Below are 18,900 nucleotides of genomic sequence, written 5' to 3' on the forward strand. Positions count from 1 at the left end.
TGTCTGTGAGTACTACACATTTCAACAGTAATTAGCAAACACACACACACACACACACCCCCACACACACACAAAACAAACAAAAAACAAGCAGACAACAACAAAAACAAACAAAAAAACTGCTAGAGATTGACACTGAACAACAACAAAAGTTAAAACAATATAATAGCAAACTACCCTGTACAGTCTTATTTTGTAAGATTGATTTTATAAGTAGTTCCATTAAGGATATTGGCTGTATTTAGAAATAATATTTTCATGTTCCAGTTCACTGGCACTGAAGACAATAGCCATATGCATATATGCACTGTTAAATAGATGCAAGGAGAAGATTTGATCGTTCCATTTCTCAACAGCCTGTTTATACAACTCTGCGAAGACAAAAATCCAAGAAGTAATAGGCCCTCTGCTCCAAATACAATTTTAATGAGCCATAGCAAATTTGAGAACCAAATCTTTCAATTGTGTCCAATTCAGCTGTCTGTTTACAGACACACTCTGTTAGTTCCCTAAAACAAACTTTTCTGCTATATGAAGTCATTATCCTTAACACAGGAAGCAACTATTTGTTAGTTATGGTTTGGAACCCTCTATTAATAACATAATATCATGAAAAATGTTTTCTAGTAGGTGGGGAAGAAAATCCATCCAATAGAACAAAACACTTGTCTGCTCTCATCAGTAGTTTATCAATGTAATCCAGAAATTCATTGACAGATACAATTCTGAGCATTTATTTTCCATTTGTATCTTTTTAGAAATTTTTGACACATCTGAATTTCTTTTAGGCTTAATTAGATTTCTCTGTCATCGCTAGAGTGCATGTTTTAGGTAAGCCGCTGAATCAACTTCTTTGCCCTTCAAGTATATTTTGATCTGATTTAAAACCAAGCACCACTGACTACACAGACGACATAGTAACTCAAGTCAGTCAGTAAATCAACTCGGCTGAGTTCAGTTGTTGGGCTCCATATACCCAGCGATTACTCAAATGGCATGGGTATGGCCATTGAACTTGATAATGCTAAAACCAGAAAATTTTTCCTAGTAAGCTGAAGTCAGGGTTCATTTTGTTTTATTTTCCCCATGTCTCCCCTATAAATGACTCTTCCCCCAATCTGAAAACTGGACCCACCTTCACAATAAATGTTTTGATCATCATGGTAACAACCAGCCTTGGGCCCCCACCATGAATATCCCTGTAGGAGTGTGGGTGTCATCCTGTTGTTTCTGAGTTCTTCAAACAATTACCTCAAAATGGAATATGTGGCTGGTACTGAAATCAGTGGTTTAAAATCCCATCGGTAGAATATTCCTCAACATCGTGCTCTGGTTTGCTATGTTCTCTTAGAGGTTTTTAGTTTGTCACTTGGTCAAGAATCCTGTTTAAGGGTACTTGGGATATACAATGCAGCATTTCAGAATGACTTCATACGCCTCATTATTTTACATTAATAGATGTGTGTTGAGCACTTTAGGGCACCAGGCACCATAGCAGGCTTTGGGGATTTACAGTGACAAAAATAGACCTGGTTCTGCCCTTATGGAACTGGCAGACCCAGAGAGGAGACACAGCCCTCACGAAGGGCAAAAGTGATATTCAGAGGTTCACCCTCTGGGAGGCAATAAACAAGGTCCTGTCTTCATTAAAAATTTTCTTAAATGAAGAATATATATAATTTCTTTGATCTATGATCCTGTATAATTAAAATATCTAAATGCGTGCAAAGGAAATGACAGCTGAACTCTTCAAGTTATACTCCCCCTCCCCCAAGAATCCATAACTCCTCATTTCCTTGACTTCAAATATCCTTGTCACTCATCCTGGGTTCAGTGCTTCTCATGAGAGGAGCCAGCACTTTAGTTCCATAACTCAGAATATCAAAACTCTCCTGAAAAAGATTCACATGTAGCTGTACAGAGCAATGTGCTTGTATGTATCTAGATACTTGAAGCTGAAACAGGAACATCATGTTCCCCATCCTCAGACCTGTCCAATCTGAAGGGGTGGAGCCTGGGCCCCTGCCCTAACTCCTACAGGCCAAGGAGTCGGAGCCCTTGAGCACCCTCCTGGGCAGCCTATCCTCTACCGGCCGCTCTTATATTTCCTTGAATAAAGTTGGTGGGGTGAAATGTTGCTGGAGTTTCATGGCAGCAGTATGTATAGAATGAGTATGAAAGAAATCCGGAGGGAGGGAGGGAGACAGGAAGGAAGGAAGTCACAGAGTGATGGAAGCCAAAAGGAGAAACCTAAGCCAAGGTGAGGAGACAGAAGGTCAAAATGCATGACTGTAGGAGAGACGCAGGGTTACATGGTAAAAACTTCTTCCTTCTCCACATCCCACCCACTGAAGCCCACCACCACAGGGTCGTTCCTGTGGTCAACCTACCTGCAATAACCCCAATAATCCTCTCTACAGCCCCAGGCAGGAAGCAAGGACTAGAGAGCCCTGTGCTGGACACAGAGGAAATACTCAACAAGCGTTTGTTGAATCAGTAGTTTCAATAAAATGTCGCACCAGCTGTGATGGGGCACAGAACTCTACGGACAGTCACGGGTTCAAGAGCTCAGAGCGTCCTTGAGGGCACCGTCCCTCTCCTCCCTTTTCCTCTGACTAGCACAGATGGCGGGAGCCAGTGGTGGCTGAATGAATCAGCAAATATATGAATAAATTCAAACAAACCAACAAAAAAGATCCCCATAGACAAATCAGATTCTGTTTCAAAGCTTTATTTCGCAATTTCTAATTACAAAAATTCAAACTTCTTTCCTTAAGGCAGGCTTCCACTCTGATGATGTTGCCACTGCTGAACCTGAATAAAACATTACAAGCTCTTTCTTTTTAAAAGCAAATTTGAATTTAATCTGTTAAACAGAACCAGCTTTCAGTAGATTTTTCTCATCTCCTCCCCTGCTGCTATATATCCTGTGTCCACAGAGGATGAAAAGGGGAAAAATTCATTTGAAAGTAAATTCTTGGCGTAAAAGAAAAAATATATAAAGAAGGCTTAATGTTTTCGCCCAACTTGTTTTTGGGATAGCTGGTGGAATTGATTTTTTTTTAATTTTCTATAAACACTCTTACGTTTCCGTATAGTTTTATCCCTTCCAATCAGAAGTATCACAATGCTCTTTACCAATTATACAGCAAAGACATTATATCAGTATGTAATGCCACAGATTGTGACAATTCAAAGTTAAATAGCAGCTTACCATACTGAAAAGTATAACAGGAAGGAAAGACACTGACAAGTGAGCTCATCTGGTTTATTATAGACACCACGGCTTCAAAGTTTCCATTCTATAGCAACAGCAGGAGCAACTGTCTGCTGAGATAATGGGATGCACACACAGCAAACAAGGACCTTAAAAGTTCCAGGGCTTGTGGGCAAACCCAAGTTTCATTTCTTTGTAGCTGAGCCAGTTCAGCATGGACTCGGCCTTCTCCCCAAATGTCCTCTGAGGTCATCATACCCTGTTAATTTCTTTCTAATATTACATTAATGAATCAGAGGCCGGCAAGTAGTCAAATTTCCAAAACTCATTACAAATGTTTGCTGCCGATGGTAATAGTGCAGGTCCTGTTTGCCGCTCATATGCTTTCTGGCCTCTGGAAGCACAGAAATGCACTCGTCAGAGGGAAAGTTTTGATTTCCACACGTGGCTGATCTGCGGGATGGGAGTGGGATTCCCACTCATTCTATCACTGGCCTATATTCTTCAAAATATGCTTATGTGCTTCACAGACTCTTTGCACTTTACAGTGTGATGCTCCCTCATTTGTTAGCTGATTTCTGTCAACTTCTGGCACATTCTAGAGAATCTAATCTCTTTGGCACTGGACTCACATGGTTGGATGGAATATGTGAATAGACAATATCTGGAGGAAATGAAGCCAATGCTTCCGAGCACCTGCAATATGCTGGATTCATGGCCAGATGCTCTCCATACACAAACCACAAAGCAGGTGTCACTGGTCCTCTGTATGGGAGAAAGACTGAGACTTCAAGAAACTGAGTCAACAGGGGCACCTGGGTGGCTCAGTCAGTTAAGTGTCTGACTCTTGGTTTGGGCTCAAGTCAAGGTCTCACAGTTTTGTGAGTTCGAGCCCCGCATCGGGCTCCACACTGACAACGTGGAGCTTGCTTGGGATTCTCTGTCTTCCGCTCTCTCTGCCCCTTCCCCACTTGTGCTGTCTCTGTCTCTTTCAAAATAAATAAATAAACTTAAAAAAGAAAAAGAAACTGAGTCAACATTGCACAAAATATGGTCCATGGGGTTCATAGATCAGAATCCCCTTGAACGTTCTACAGTGCGGATCCCTGGGCCCCACAGAAAAAACCACTTAATCAAAATACCTGGCAAGGAACCTTGGACTCTAAACTTTAACTAGCCCAGTGAGTCTAACATATTATTGGGCAGGAGGGTCACTTGCCCAAGGTCATCCTGCCGGGAGGGAGGAAGCAGAGGCAGAATTCCCACTTAAGTGTGTAGAGACCACAGTCTGTATCTTTGCCGTGCCTGAGCCCCCTTCTAGCTCTTACATTCTCAAATTTTATTAATACAACCAATTTATGGTATTATAGTAATAATAATGATACTAGCTTTTTATTGAGTGTTTGCTATGTTCCAGGACTAGAGTTGTATATTTAACATGCATTATCTCAGTACTCACAACACTCTGTGGGGGTCAGTATTATAACTATTATTATTATTATTATTATTATTTCCTTTTTATGTATGTGGAAACTGAGACTTGAAGAAATTATTTTAACCTATATCTATCTGAGGCAGAGGAGGTGCTAAGCATTGGGTAGAGATACTTGATCTAGTCAAAAACAAGGCAGAAGCCCTATGGCTTCTGCAGGGAATACCATCCAAATCGGTGGGAGAGCATCCACAAACCCCTCAGAACATACTGATTTTCTATATGCCCCACTATCTCAAAGTTGTTACCTTAAATACTTGTTTGTTGTTTGTGCTGGTTGAACACTGAGGACTGTTATTGGTATTCTCCAAGTGTTACAGAGTAACGAAGAGAATTATGGAGCCCCAACTCCAATCTGAAAGGATTCACAAGTGATCATGGAACCCTAACAAGTAAAAAACTGAACAAATTGAAATCAGCAACTCTTGTTAGATTTGTCAGAAAATTGGGGGCATAAGACAAACTACTGCCCCCTAAACTAGAGACAGATGGGTAGATACAGTGAGGCATATCTGGAGCAGGGAAACTGTTTACTGGAGCAGAAGCCTACTGGTAGAAATCCCTAAGGGAACCAGTAACAGGATAGGAACACCTGAACTATAATTAACAAATTGCTGGAGGTTCACAGTGGACAAGTCTGAAAGACAAAATCTCCAGGGAGGGCTCAGTTTTAGGGGGATTTGCCCACCTTTCTGTAAGTTTCACCTCCAGGAGCTCTACTGGGTTCTCACACTGAATATTGAAGACAATTCCTTTTGAGCTTCCCACTGGAGAGGGAAAAGGTAACCATTTTGAAATACACCAGGGCATTCTCTTCTTAATAAGGTCTACCCTCAGGAGAAACTATTTTACCAGAGCCTAATCTATTGGGTTCTTATCAGAATCTAACTGACTCAGGGGTTAGGAAATAACCAACTCTATCTCCCTCTAGCCATCTTGTCCCATCTAAGATGGGATGGGAAGGGGGTGGAGAATCAGGTACTGAAAAGCACTTTTGATGTTCACAGTCCAGAGGCAGAGTCTCACTAAAAGACTGAGACCCAATCACATGATTATACAAACTTTCCCCTCCCCCACACCTCACCACTACATTACTGGCAGCCAATTCACAAAAGTCTCTTTTACCCTGTACATCAACCAAATTTTTTCAACAAAAAATTACAAGGCATACTAAAAGGAAGGCAACAGTTTGAAGGGACAAGGCAAGCATCAGAACCAGGCTCAGATATGACAGAAATATTGGAGCTGTGTTGCCCACAAAGATCTCTTCTCACATCTGAACTCCTGAGACCCCATCATTCAAATCTTTCATCTGGTATCTACCACAAACTGCATTAAATTTCAGTTACCTTCTTACATGTGTCTACAGCCCCTTAACTAGAGTTTAATGACAGAACAAGTGTTTGTGGGTGATCTGAAAATGCCCGCAAATGCAATAAGGCACCAACGCCCAACATCCCCAGAAGCCCTGAAAGCTTTCTTTTACTTCCCAGTGACCATAAGTAACTGGTGAGAGAGTATTACAAGCAGCGTTAATGAGGATAGAGCCAACGTAAGCTCACGGAAGACTAATCAGGCCCGAGGAGGCCAGTTTGTATCGGCGATTGTCTGTTGTCCATTTCTGTACGTTGGTTTCTTCATTTCCCACAGTGGCCCTACCTAGATTTCCTAGCCCATTTGTCTGTCCATGCACTGTTTGTGCGGTCCTGCCATTTATAACAGGTGCTTGCCTTCATCTTATGTTTCACTTGTCAGTGTCTCCTACATCCGGGTGCCCTGCCCTTTGCTCCCACAGGCCTCTACTTCATGTCATTCTATTCTGTTGGCTTCAGTCTTCCCATCCCCAGACATCCATGCTGCTGACTGTGAAATTTTATTACCTTTAAAATTACACATATGTACACCCACAGGCAGAGACCCATTAGTTTAAACACCCATTAGTTTTTTTTAAAAAGTCATTTTCTGTTTGTTTGGACAGATCATTTGAGCACGTAGGGTAATTCAGTAGTGCCAGTCTAAAATCCAGTTCAAAGACCTTGTCCTCCAAGCCCTTATCCTGATGGAGGTGCTGGTTTCTGAGGTGACCTTCACTTGAAGAATTTTTGTATTTATATATATTTCCTTACCATACTTTTGTTAGTTTGTTTGCTTGTTCAAAATACAATTACCAAAGGCCAAAAAAAAAAAAAAAATACAATTACCATTTTATTTTTTAAATGCATATAATTAGCATGTCAATAAAAGGCATGCATTAAAATGGTGACAGTAGCTATCGGTGAAAGGTAGGGTTACCAGTGACTTTTTTCCTCTTTATATTTTTAAACTCTCCCTACTCATGTAAGTGTACACCCATCAGATTCATAAAAATGATAAAAATCCAAAACCTAGGATTGAAAGGCATAACGCTCCTGTGGCTGCTAAGTACAGGCTCAGTTTTAACAATATCTCCTTAGGTTCTGACGGAGGATGGTTCTTAAAGGCTTATTCTTTGAGGACAGATCAAGGTGAAAAGTTTCATCATAACGTCACTGCATATTGCAGTCATCAAGCTCCAGTCTCGCCCAGATGGCAAGGCCATGCACGGTTCATACATCGTGTTCTATCAGCACGCCCCCGGAAGCCTAGGCTTCTTCTCTTGGGTTTGGCTGTCACATGAGCCATCCCTACAATTAAGAGGAGTTGCCCATCTCTGCTGGGCGATGAAATCCCTATTAGAATTCCAAAATACTTGGCCGGGCTTCAGTAAATTTGCCAGCAATACCCAATTTCACACATTTCAATCTGAGGCATTTAGAAACCGAGAAGTCACTGGCCCTTCTCTTAAAGAAGGAAGAGAAGTAAGCAAACACTCACGTGATGCTGACTTGCTCTGAGTTCCAACAGCGGCACCAATGAGGCCAGGAGCACGGGGCTGGGCATCGGGGATGTGATCGGCAATCTCAACTAACCCCTCTTGGCCCGGCATCATGCTCTGACTCACTTCGGCAGTCTCCCGGCCCTGGGCACCCACAGTGCAATTATTTGTTAAAAGCGTTGCTGTCACTTCCCTCCCATAGCTCTTTGGCATCCACTCAGTCCTGCAGGACTCCATTAGTTGCACTTTTTTCCTGAGTCCCTGTAAATTCATCCCTAAATGTGATTCTTTTATATTCAGATACATAAACAGCATACCTAAGCTCTGCCAAAAGGCAATTTCTCTTCAGTGCACAACTGTGGTTCACTGACCCATGGACTTGCCTTCTTGCACTGTAATTTTTAAGTATCATATTCAACCCTGTCTTTTACCGGGGAACCCATGGGGCCTCTTCTTCAGAGCTGCCTCGGGTTGCCCAGCTTCCTCCTACCAGCATTTGGCTTCCTGATCAGTTATGCCTGTGTCCTGATGGGGCATGGGGAGAGGGTGGCAGTGAGCCAGCTGTTGCTGTCATTGTCCCACCTTCTCGCCCATTTTAGACTCCCGGTTAGACCGTGGTCTGATCTTGAAGCCCTTTGGCTAAGAGGGCTTCAAAATTGCCACCTTCCAAGTCATCATCACCATCCTCCCACCTGCTTAATGTATGCAACACACACACACACACACACACACACACACACACACACACACATTCCAATGGTTATTCCATGGGAGACGCATAAAATCATACTGTCAGAAGGACCTCAAAAGGTTATCTGGATCATTCCCTAGCTTTTGTTGATTCACTCATTTATTCACTTATTCCCTCACTCAGGTATTCATCCACTTGTTTCTCCCTTCCTTCCTTCATTCATTCAGTCGTTGAACAAACAGTATTTGTTTTACATGGTTTAGGCCCTGAGGATTTCAAAACAATGAAACCAAGAACCTTAAGGTGGTAAATACCCATTGTTTGGTTTTGGATTTTGTTTGGATCAGGGAACAGTAAGAACTCCCCCTTTTGCTGACAATAGCTTGTAGATTTCCTTTCCGTGAGCCACTTGCCCCTCATTTACAGTCCACAGTGTTTCAAGGGGGGCTGATGGACAGCCCCAGCCCCAGCCTGTGAGTGGGGGCAGGCCCAGCAGCTCTGACCAGCCAGAGATACTACAATTGGTTTAGAGACGTGCCTCTCAAACATTTTGGTCTCAAGACCACTTTACGCTCTTAAAAATTATGGAGGACCCCAAGAGTTTTGGAGTATATGAGCTGTATTTATACATATTTACCACATTTGACATTTAAACTAACAAAATTTTAAACTATTTATGTTTTTATTGTACTGACCCAATAGTCACATGCACAAAGTAGCCATGGGGCAGGGATAGAGGCCATGCATGGCCCCAACAGTACAGCCTCTCTCTCACCAAGGCTGATCTGGCTATGCCACTGCTGAATGAAACCCTACAAAACAAATCCACACCGGACCCCAAGATGGCACCTTCCCTCAAGGAGACCAACCAGCCCAGCCCCTGGAAGGGGTATGACTCTTCTTGAGAGAATTCACAATATTCTGATATGGGTTTGCCTTTCTTGTTCACAGGGACTCAATCAGCATTACTATCTGAAGGAAGGCTCTAGAGTGATCCACATTCTCACAACCCACATAACATTGTAGCCCACATAACATCAAGAGCCCCACTCTATAGCAGGAGCTATGTCAGCAAGCACATGACCACAGGACCCACTGATCTCTCACATTCTACATCATAGGGAAGTTGCTGTCCCAACAGAAGGACAAAATTATCTGCTGAAGGTACATCTGAGGAGCCTGTTAGGATGTACTACCCTGCATGGATGTGTTGCATCCTGTAGGACACAGTACATACACTAAACCAGTGACCAGTATAGTGTTTTGTCCCAAGTAGGGAAAATGCATGGGCTCAGGAACCGAGGGATGAGAGCAATATTGGCCTCCCTTTTCACCAAGTGGGAAAGTTTGGCTTCTCATCCCAGCATCTCTGAACTCCGTACCTTAACAGGTTCTGGCTCTCAAAGGGGGAATACAGCTACTGGTGGACACAGCCAGAACCCCACTGAACTTTCAGCTACATCTGCCACCAGGGCACTTTGGATACATTATGCCAAGGGCAGGCAAGAAGGGGATCCCCATTGCATCATCAGTGCCGTAAGGGCTTCGGAGGACTTTAGAATGTAGAGGGTGATTGAAGCCATGACCTTATTTGAGAAAACCCGAGAAAACTACAGGAGGGGTGATAGTCCATTTGTCCTCAAAGTCCACTGGAAAAGAGGGTGGCAGCACCATCCTTCAGCGGTCCCCTTCTTTGGAGCATAAATCCTTCATGATGTTGTATAATAATTTCTTCTCTGGTTCTAACTTATGTAAAGCACTTTGCATTCTTGACGATATTAACTTCTCAATCTTTTAGGACAAAAAAACACAAACAAACTCCAATCCCTTTATTTTTAGCTCAATAAGATAAAAATTTTATTTTAAGAAGCATACCTAGATAAGTTAAAAAATAATTCCACGAGGCTACTGCAGCCTTCCAGGAATTGGTGAGGCTCAACAGGCCACATGCACTGCCTGGGTGACCTTTTCTTTCTTTCTTTTTTTTTTTTTTTTTTCCAGTCAGTGTTCTAGTCAACAACAAAGCACAGATGGTAAGCTTTTCCCAGGGCCACACTTTGCAGAATGCATGAATGACTTTATTATTTCAAACTTGGAAAAGAGCAAGGATTGTGTGTCCCCTTAAAAAACAAAACCATGGGGCGCCTGGGTGGCTCAGTCAGTTAAGCATCCGACTTTGGCTCAGGTCATGATCTTGTGGACCGTGAGTTCGAGCCCCACATTGGGCTCTGTGCTGACAGCTCAGAGCCCGGAGTCCACTTCACATTCTTTGTTTTTCTGTCTCTCTCTCTGACCCTCCCCCACTCATGCTCTAGCTCCCTCAGTCTCTCAAAAATAAATAAATGTTTTAAAAAAATTAAAAATAAAACAAAAACCAAGCATCTTATGTAGGAAGCTAGCCCCCTCCTCTCTGTAAGGACCATGTGCTGTGTATGCATCTGAATGTATTCGAGGCAATGCAAGGGGAGCAGTCAACATATCACCACAGAGTGGACCAAATGCTGAACCGGAGACTTGGATTCAAACCCCAGCATACCCCCTAAGCATGTGACCTGGGTCCGTAAGCCTTCTCTGTGTTAGTTGCCCTTTGCAAAATGACAGGATTAGGCTAAATGACAGTGGAGGTCTCTTAAGTCAAGAGATTCCATGCTATGGGTTGTTGCCTTATGACTTCACATCTCCATGAAGTTTCCCCAGCCAATAATAAATCCTCAGGGCAGACATGAGGAATTGATTTTCCTTTTTGGCCCACATAGCACAGTATACATTTGTCTCTAACAGCGGTCCTCAAACTTTACTGGGCTGAACAATCACCTGGAGAGCTTTCCGATGGCTTAGAGTTGTTGATACTTTGAGTCTTGTGCAGACATGTGGATCTGGGCTGAGATGAGCCTCAAGAATCTGCATGTGGGACAAGTTTCCCAAGTGATCATAAGGCAGGTGGCCCATCAACTTTATCTGGGACCTGCTCTTGTGCACAGTGCCTAGAAAGGAGACACGGTTGAGTGACCAGTGATTCTGGTATCTGTCATCTCCTCCATTCTAGGCCACAGCTTATTTTGTGGATGTGCTTCAATACTTCTACCTTTTAGGGATTTAGAGAAGCATCTCCTTATGATGAATATGTGCTGGGGAGTATCATTATTTGAACCGGAGACAATTCTGATCTGTTCAGATTTGCTGTTCCAAATTTTTATATAATCAAGTATAGAGAAAGAAAATGAGCTTTCAATAGCTAAATGATATCATTTTCTCTCATCTTCCTTTCTCTAAAACACTGACAAATTAGAGAACCATATTTTAAAGGACAACTAGTATCTGTTCACTTATTTTTATTTCAAGTGACTTTTCAGCAGAAAAATCAATAATGCAAAATCATTTTACTTATCTGGTGTTTTCATAACTAAGTTACAGATATCATTCCCTTATGCCTTTAGAGGACTGGGGAACTTTTGGAGCTGGGTGGTTTCTTTTCTAAACTCAAACATAGAGGTACTGCTTCAATGTAAAATTTTCTATTCCCTCATCTGGCTACTTTGAAAAGTATAGCTTCTAGAGCGGCGTTTAGATTTCCATAGCATTAGAATATTCTGCGTGAACATGCAATGAAGTCCTAACAAGAGGCGGAAAGGCTGCCGGAATGGCTGTCCCATGTCACGGTGCGTGGCACAAGCCAAGCCTGGCCTATCAAGGTAGCTTCAACGGGGCCTCTTGCTTTCACTCTCCTCCCTTGCAGTCATCCGCCATCCAGCAGCCAGAGAAGCCCTTTCAAACATAAATCCACTCACACTTCTGTTCTGGGCTGAATTGTGTCCCTCTACCCCAAGCTTCTGTGTTGAAGTCCTAACCCCCAGGACCTCAGAATGTGAAGGTATTTAGAGATAGTGTCTTTAACGAGGTAATCCATTTAAAACAAAGTCATTAGGTGGGCCCTGATCCAGTATGGCTGGTGTCTCTGTAAGAAGACATGAGGGCACAGACATAACACCGTGGAAAGGTCACATGAGGACATAAGGAAACAGCCATCTACAAGTAAAGGAGAGAGGCCTCAGGAGAAACCAACCCTACTGACACCTCCATCTCCTGTAGCCTCCAGAACTGTGGGAAAATTAATTTCTGTTGTTTAAGCCCCTCAGTCTGTGGTACTTTATGATGGCAGCCCCAGCATAGCCTCTCTCTCTCTCTCTCTCTCTCTCTCAGCCCTCAATCTCTCCTTCTCTCTCACACACCCCACCCCTACTGCCACTCTTCCTTACAAACCTCCAAGGTTTCCCATTTCTTTTAGGACTACAGCCCAAACCCTGCAGTCAGCCTGTGAGGCACGCAGGGCCCTGCCAGGCCTCCACTGTAGTCACCCTCCGCCTCTCCCCTCCAGCCACACTGGTCTTCCTGTGACATATCCCTCACACCTGAGCACTTTTGAACAAGTTCTTCCTCCACCCAGAACACTCTTGCCCTGACTCCCTTCACCTAGTAGTTTCCAATAGCCCTTTAATACCAGCTCAAGCGTCACTTCTTTAGGAATACCGTCACAGACACTGTCACTACACCACACCTGGCCATAAGCTCTCATGGACCCTAGACGTTTCTTCATGGCACATACAGACATTTTTAAATTGTGTATGCATTTATTTGATTACTTCGTTCACATCCATCTCTCCCACTTGATCGTGAGCTCTAAGAGGGCAAGGACGTGTCTGTTTTGCTCCCTCTTGTATTCCCAGGGCTACACAGAGAGCCTGGCAAGCGCTCAACCAATGACTGTTGACTCAACGAGTGACCACAATTTATACTCACCGCTGGTCTTGGGGAAATGGCTGGGTCAGAGGGTACAATGAAAAGGGGAACTAATTAACCTCTCCAGGTATAGGAACACAGTCAGCAGTATGAAAGCTGACCTTACAAATAACTCACCTCCATTTGCAAGATAATCTTCAATTATCGGAACTAGGAAGTACCGATTCTGCGTCCTCTCCTGATACAGACACCAGTTACCCCAAATGGCCCTCAGCTAGGCAACGGGAGGCCCTGTATTCACCCTGCAAGGCACAGTCCCTGGCCTTGACTTTGACATCATTTCCTCTGAGCTCTTCCCTGCCAAGAATCAAGGTCCCCAGTAACCCCCATCGTTTGGCCTCCTTGGCCACTTCCTTGCCTTCTGGCCATTTGTTCCCCCAGCCCTACCCCTTTCTGCTATCCCCTCAGGAAGCAACTTTTCCCTGAATTTCTCAAACCTGGTGGAACATCACAACCACATGTACCCTTTTCAATAATGACAGTCCCGGGCCCCATGCCCAAAGGCTCTGAAGTTCACCTGGAAAGAAAGCATAGTCTGTTACCATCTGTTCCTAAGTGATGAGCCACACTACCTTGGACTATCTCAGTACTACAGTAAATTCATTTGAGTGGTTAAACTAGCTTGTTTTCCAAATGGTAGCCTAGGGATGATCTTAAATTCGATAAACACAGTGTAAGGTTCTAACTGCATGATAACTAGCATTTATGCTGTGCCTCCTGGCTGCCAGATGCCTTTTCAGTCCACCTCTCATTTGATTCCCCAGACCCTGTGAAGGCAGGAGAGGGGTCATGGCCACCATCTCCCATATGAGCAAGGAAACTGGTGAGTTTCTTGCCCATGTTACACATCACAAACAGCAAGTGTTCCACAGCTCAAACCTGTAAGTGCGTGGAGCGGAGGTGCGTCCTTACCTGGCGTCCACGGCCCTCCTCCCTGCCATTAAAACCACTACCTAATGCTTTCTGAATTCCAAATTGAAGCTGATGGGAAATCAATGTGGACTAATAGAAATGCATTTATTAATTATTTCTTGAATGTCTCCTGCATGCCAGGCACGCGTCTCGGAGGTGGGTCACCGTAGCAGTGACCCAAGCAGATTAGACCCCCTGCTCGCACCGAGTGCTTTCTGTAGGTGGAGTCCTTGGTGGCTGCCCTTTCATTTTATTTTTTTATTTTTTAAGTTCATTTATTTATTTTGAGCGAGAGCGAGGAGGGGAGGGGCAGAGAGAGAAGGAGAGGGAGAAAGAGGGAATCCCAAGCAGGCTCCACACTGTCAGGGCAGAGCCTGATGGGGGGCTTGAATTCACCAACTGTGAGATCATGACCCAAGCCGAAATCGAGAGTCAGACGCTTAACTGACTGAGCCACCCAGGCGCCCCTGCCCCTTTTAGAGCAGGCTGAAGGGAGGCCACATTCACGGCGGTCGTGAAATGGATACTAGGATCATCTCTTTTTGAAAAAGCATTTCTTTAAATAGGTTATTCTGAGGCTAATACACAAAATACGCATTTCCACTAAAACCGTAGAACCAGAAACATTTTTAAAGCATGGCTTTACTCTAGAGGAAAAGAAATATAAAATAGAAAGACCCAAGGTGGTTTTTTTTTTTAATTTCTAGACCATCTGCCACGTGTGTGCCTTTTGCAAACCACTTCACCCCTTCTTGCCCCTCCTCACCTGCACCTACCCTGTCATGTTACTGGAAAGAACAAATGAGCCACACTTCCAAAGCACCTGGGCAGTGTCTGGGCACAATAAGCCAATCTCTGAAAGCCTTATTACTTCCACACAAATCATTTCGAAGGCATTTCTCTTCACCCGCTAAGACTGAATTTTCTTTTATCTTCTCGCGTACTCCTAGGTTGCCTTCCTGCCTTCCCTGAGATTCACAATCACTCCCAATTTAATATTCACCATGAATTTAATTAAAATTCGGTTAGCATCTACCTCTTCTAGGCCATTAATGAGGCTGTTAGATAAAATGTAATAAAGACCCCTTGAGCAGCCGAGCAGACATTGCTATTAATCATTGTTTACTTCTCCACGGCCTGCGTTCGCACGTCAGGGACATTTTCCAAACCCATTTGAATAAACTCACCTAGTATGACTTTGTTTTTCTAAATGGTGTCAAGCACTTTTCGGAAGCCATGGTGCATGGTGCTGCTGAGGGGGGGCCCTGCCCTTTCCCTACCTGGGCTGGCACTGCCCGGGGTGGGTTTGAGCACCTGCGGGCAGCCCTGTTCCCACCTGGCACTCTCCCCCATCCCTAACCCCCTCCCATGCACACCGATGAAAATCTCTCATAGTCCGCTTTTAGAAATTCTGTCCTTGAAGCTGAACAATCTCCTTTCAAATATCTACCCAACTCCTCTGGTAAGTGCCTATTATTAATGTCTTCGAATTACCTCTGGGTAACAAGGAGATATAATAAATGCATCTCATTTTGAATGAATTCCAGCCCGATCACGCTGGGCTCACCAGGCCAGGCCTCCACGGCCAGGCTGAAGGCAGCATGCCAGCTGTGTAGAGAGAGGAAGTGAGGCAAGAAAAGGGAAGCACCAGGAGGAGAGGGTCACACTGAACACAATCTCACCTCCTTGGCTTTCCCATTAGAGTTGACTGATCTATGCTTTCCCTGCAGCTCCCGCTCCCAGTCCAAACAATCTGTCCCAACCACAGCAAACTTATCAAGGCTGAGTTTATAAGCACCTGCTACCCATCCCTTTCTCTAGGGTCTGCGAAGTGTTTTTCTGTGGTTTACAGGCACAATCCACGACATGAAGGCAAATGATCTGAGTTCCAGCCTTGACTTCAGTGCTTACCGCCAATTTCCTCGCCTTGGACATAAAAATAACAACAGCTACCTCAAACAGTTGTGGCAAAGATTCACAGAGATCCCACACCGTGTATCAGGCGTCTCTTCGAATCATATAGCCGCCGGGGAAAAAATTAAGTTATATTGACCAGGAGTTTTCCAGACAACCAAAGGGGGTGAAATTTAGTGAGTCTGCTAATTTTTGTGCCTTTGATGGTTTGCGTTTAAGCCACATTTTGGTCCCAAGTAAGAGCCAGGAAAGACCTGTGAGGTCTTCAGGCCCAATTCCTTCTCCAGTCAAGAAGCTGCAACAGCCTTGCTACCCAAAGTGGTAACACTTGGGCCCCAGCCTCAATCTGCCAGCCCCATCCAAGAATCTGAATTTTGACAAGATGATTTATATGCATATTAAAGTTTGAGTCATTGCCTTATATAATACCCTTCATAGGTGGTCTGAGAGTCAATAACTTAATGAAGCCACAGTGTGTGTGTGTGTGTGTGTGTGTGTGTGTGTGTGTACATGTGTATAGGGGATCGTGCCCAGACCTTAGAAGAACCAAATGTCATAAAACTCCTATTCAAAAGCAGTGAAGTTTTAAGGGAGCTGTTTTACAAATGAAGAGATAGCTTGTATTTTTGTAAATTCTCACCTTACTCACTTTGACCTTAAACCAAGCCTCTTGATTCTTCCTCCCCACCTCTTTCCATTCTCAGAGTCACCTGATCTCTTCTGTTTGTTTCCAGGTTCCTACTTAGGGAGTTGGGCACTGTGATGCTAGGAAGGATTGAGATAGATAGGTAGATAGATAGATAGATATAGATATAGATATATCATATATCGTATTTTTTTTCAACCCAGTTTCTGAAGAAGCACTTTAGAGGCACTGATAGTGCGGAACCTGCTTGGGATTATCTATCTCCCTCTCTCTCTGCCCCTCTCCCCACTCATGCGTTATTTCTGTCTCTCTCTCTCTTTCTCTCAAAATAAATAATCTTAAAAAAAAGAAACAATGGGATTATCATGAGAAATAAAAAGTCAAAAAAGGATTAACACAGAGAAAGTGCACAAGAAAGACTATTGCTCAGTTGGCCACGAAAATCAGAGACCTGCCCCACCACATCCTTGTCTCTCCTTTTCTTGAGGGAGCTCACACAATAAAAAAAGGCTCCTGGTTTCCCTAGCATCCATCAGGGAATTTTTCTTTGCACATCTAACAATTTGTGTGTGGGCGAAGTCGGTTAAGCGTCCGACTTCGGCTCAGGTCATGATCTCACGGTCCGTGAGTTTGAGCCCCGCGTCGGGCTCTGTGCTGGCAGCTCAGAGCCTGGAGACTGCTTCAGATTCTGTGTCTCCCTTTCTCTCTGGCCCTCCCCCGTTCATGCTCTGTCTCTGTCTCAAAAATAAATAAACGTTAAAAAAAAAATGTTTTTTTTAAAAAAAAGAAAATGACCACAGAGGGGTGCCTGGTGGCTCAGCCGATTGAGCTTCCAGCTTCAGCTCAGATCATGATCTAGCAGTTCATGAGTTCGAGCCCTGTGTTGGGCTCTGTGCTGACAGCTCAGGGCCTGGAGCCTGGTTCGGATTCTGTGTCTCCCTTTCTCTCTGCCCCTCCCTCACTTATTCTCTGTCTGTCTCTCTCTCTCTCTCAAAAATAAATAAATAAATAAATAAATAAACAAACAAACATTAAGAAAAGAAAAAAAAGAAAATGACCACAGAGAGCTGGCTTCATATACCCAGAGAGACAAATTCTCATTTTCCTGTTCTCTGCAATGCGTGAACAATTTCCTGCAAGGTCTAGGTCCTCTCCTATGTGAGAAGAGCATCTGGACCTCTGGGGGGGGGGGGGGGGGGGGAGGGGACACTGAGATGGGAAACCTGAGGCACAGAGTGAAGTGAATGAGACCAAAGATAATTAGATGCTTCTGAAATACCTACATGTTTTCTAAACACCGGGAGAACACACGGACGGCCTGCAGCTGACAGATTGCATCTTGTTGCCTAGCGCTGGCCAGAAGTGACTGGGAGCTGCTAGGCAACCCATCCTCCTGGGCTTGGTGATCCAGCAAACACTAGACAGATGCCTCTCCGCCGCTGCACGCCAGCCCCGACAATTTTCTCATCCGCGATATTCACACCTGATTAATGCTTCCTCTGGACTTTTTTCCCGCTTGGACACTGCAACTGCGACGTGCAGGATCGCCCTTGCTCAAGTGAGCATGGCCACCAACCTAAAGAATGCCTCCAGGCAAAAAAAAAAAAAAAAAAAAAAAAAAAGGCCCTCTAAAAACTAAACTGTGTGGGGATTGCAGCCTGAACTCTGGAGTGTAGGATGAGAATCTGAACAGTTTCTTGTAGAAGTTAGCAAATTACCGTCGGCATCCACGGCAGATTGGTCTGGTACTGATTGAAATGCCCTGAGCCAGATTGCAAAGTAGCCCAAGTTTATTCTCATCACTCCAGATTGTTTGGGGGCAAGAGGAGGTACTTTTTCCCAAGCAGGGAGCTTCCTCTAACTGCTCACCGAGTTTACACTTTCTGGCAAATCTGCTCAAGTCCTTAGAGCCAAGTATAAATATAAATGATAAACTGCTCTTCCCTACTCTCCCCAGGAGTGTTTACATTATTAGGATGCAGGATAGAATTTCACAAAGGAAATTAACAAAAGACAAAAAGAAAAGAGAAAAGAAAAAAAGTGAAAGGACAACCCTTAGCACAGGGAAAAAAAATGCAAAGAAAAAAAGAATTTCACAAAGGAGGTAAAGAAAACAACCTTTTGCCCTCCTTTCTTCCCTCCCTTCTTTTTGTTGAACAAAACATCGTAACACAAAGATGATGACTTATTTAGCTGGGCTCCATAATAGCTCCTGCTCTCCAGAGACTTCTGATGATAAAAGATATTAACATTTTCAAGCTAATATTGTTGATCATATGCTATTAAAGAGTTACTCACTCTAGTTTTTCCTGGTCTCAGGTTTATTGGAGCTTTCTGATTTAATGAGATAGTGGTTTTCTTTCTGAGCAGGGCATTG

This window comes from Panthera onca, chromosome A1 (genome assembly GCF_046562875.1).
Source record: "Panthera onca isolate mPanOnc1 chromosome A1, mPanOnc1 haplotype 2, whole genome shotgun sequence".
Taxonomy (NCBI): domain Eukaryota; kingdom Metazoa; phylum Chordata; class Mammalia; order Carnivora; family Felidae; genus Panthera; species Panthera onca.